The 2,550-nt window shown below is 46.8% G+C and overlaps 1 pseudogene; it reads right to left on the bottom strand.

Annotated features, from left to right (window-relative positions):
- Positions 1–1,411: 1,411 nt before the first annotated feature.
- On the bottom strand, positions 1,412–2,092 carry LOC147626390 (germin-like protein 8-5 pseudogene; annotated as a pseudogene).
- Positions 2,093–2,550: the final 458 nt, after the last annotated feature.

Below are 2,550 nucleotides of genomic sequence, written 5' to 3'. Positions count from 1 at the left end.
TTAAGATGAAGGAGAAAGTTTAGGGTTTCGGGCTTTAATGGTTTTATTAGGGTTGGGCAAATAAGATAGAGATGGAAGAGGAAGGGAGGAAGAGTTTGATTTGGACGTTCAAGAGGGAAAGCGGACTTGAAAATGAAATTTTTGACTACAATGAAATTTGAGATGGGTTTTTGGAGGGGAAAGTGAGTTTTGGGGGATCTCAAAATTTCAAAATTTTAAGGATTTTTTGAGCCACGAAAATGGTGGGACCATATCTACCCTAAACCCCCTACTTTTTTAAAGGGACAAGTGTAATTATTAGTACTAAAAGCCTAGTCTCCCTCCCTACAGCCTAGTCTCCCTCCCTATATTCAAAGGAGACCAAATGTGCACAATCCTCTATTCCTATTGGTCCGTTGCTAATTACTTTCATTAGAAAAAGTCCCAAAATATGTTCAAATGTCTCCTAATGAGTGAAGCTACATGATGAGCACTCTATTGAGGATATGCCAGATTTTGTGCAGGAGTGGATAGATTCTTCTAGGAAGGGATGCATTTTTCCCTCTTAGATGCAAGATCATGGGTTTAGTGATTGGGAGTCGAAGGAATATTGCCCTTGGTGGTTGGATTATCCCATTGGGGAGTATCCCAAAAATGAGGCATATCATTATAAGGGTAAGATATCCAATTATACCTCCCATTCATAGTTTGTGCATTATCAACAACTTATGTTTTCTTCTTAATGACATGTATTACTCTAAAAGAAGCTTGATCCATCCGACCACCCGCGATCCATCACTCGCATTGCACTCGCATCTCTGTAGAGACTCTTTTAACCTCTGTAGTAGTAGTAGGTAGAGAGCTTATCACAATTTTAATCTTAGAGAATTATTATAACACACTCACTCTCACACTTGCACTCTCGTCTTGCAGAGACTCAAATATAATAATTTTGCACATTCTAGCCTCTGTAGGGACTTAAAATGAAATTTCCCAAGCAATATAACCAAGCACAATGTTTGTCTCAACCTCAATCTTGACCTTGATCTCACTCAAAGTCTTGATTTGAATCTCAATCTAGATCTCAATCATCTTGATTGATTATGAAGAACACATTCTCTCTCTCTCTCTCTCTCTCTCTCTCTCTCTCTCTCTCTCTCAATATCTATATCTCTTTCTCATAAACCTATGAGTGTGTATAAGTTGTGAAGGTATAGTTATATTCTAAAAATGTGATAATCAAGTTTTTAAAACCTAGTCACACAATGGGCATAAAATTTTGTGAGGCCATGGCCCATGTAGTTTTTTTTTTGGGGGTCAATAATCACGTGAGATAAGAAAACAGTGTCATTATTTCAAAAGAAATATTCACGAGAGAGAACTAGTTTAGTCACGAGAGTGTGCGTGTATAAGTTGGCGGCGTCTAATCAAGCTAAGAAAGGGTTTTGCCGACGCTGGCAATGAGGCTTTCCACCTCATCCTTGTTGATGCCGAAGGCTATCTCTAGCACCTCCTCGGGGAGGGGTGGGTAGGCGTCGAAGAGAGCGGCGGCGAGTTGCGAGGTGCCCGGGTTCTGGCTATTGAGGGCGGAGATGGCGAGGGCGGATTGGTGCTTGTCGGGGTTGAGCTGGAAGTGCACAAGGCCGCGAGGGAAGACAAAGAGATCGCCGGGGGAGAGGGTCTGCTCAAAGAGGGTATTGTTGGGCGTGGCGGTGACGAAGCCCACCTTGAGCGTGCCCTCGGCCAGGAAGAGCACCTCGGTGGCGCGGGGATGAACGTGGGGCGGGTTTAATCCCTTGGGGTCGAAGTCGATGCGGGCGATGGACAGGCCCTGCGTGTTGAGAGCAAAGAAGTTGGCTGCACTGGCCAGGTTGACGGACACGCCCAGCCCTTTGATAGGTTTGGCGCGATGCTCAAGCATCGTGAACTTGAAGTCGGCGTCCTGCACCTCATTGGCCGGCTTGCAGGCGAACCCGTTGAGGGTGATCATGCTGGTGTTATCCGCCACACAGAAGTCCTGCAGAGGGTCTTCATCCGCGGCCCTCACTTCTAATATGAGCGGAGACATGAGCATCACCGCCAGTAGAAGCAGCAAGCTGCTAGCTGCTGCCATAGCTGTGGCTTGCGGACTGTGAGCGCGCTGGGATATTGGAGATGATGAGGAGCGAAAGCTGTGATATTGGAGATAGATGATCAGAAGAATAGGCTACGCCGATCCTCATGCGCCTGACGTCGTATTTATATGCTGCACGACGCCGCTGGCTGGAAAGAACGAGTCTTATCATCCGCTCTCCAAGGAACCAGTCCTATCCGCTCTAAGAAAGAGTCCCGCTTCCACAGACCCGGTCGACGTTCCCGCTATCTGATCTGCCGGAAGGGAGGACGTCACAGTGATTGGACGTAGTCTCCTGCCAAGACCTTGTGATTTATGTTGTATCCTGACGCTCGCTGTAGTCTACGTGCCACGGACGTGCCGGCCATACGTGCCACGCAGGACTCGAAGTTGAAGGAGACGTGGAAGTTGGGACCACATGTGACACGGGTGTGAATGTGACTCGCCTTCCTGTTCTC

This window comes from Cibotium barometz, chromosome 22 (genome assembly GCF_041138505.1).
Source record: "Cibotium barometz isolate CiBa-2024 chromosome 22, ASM4113850v1, whole genome shotgun sequence".
Taxonomy (NCBI): domain Eukaryota; kingdom Viridiplantae; phylum Streptophyta; class Polypodiopsida; order Cyatheales; family Cibotiaceae; genus Cibotium; species Cibotium barometz.
The sequence above is the reverse complement of the archived record's forward strand: the minus strand, read 5'-3'. Positions and strand labels throughout refer to the sequence as shown.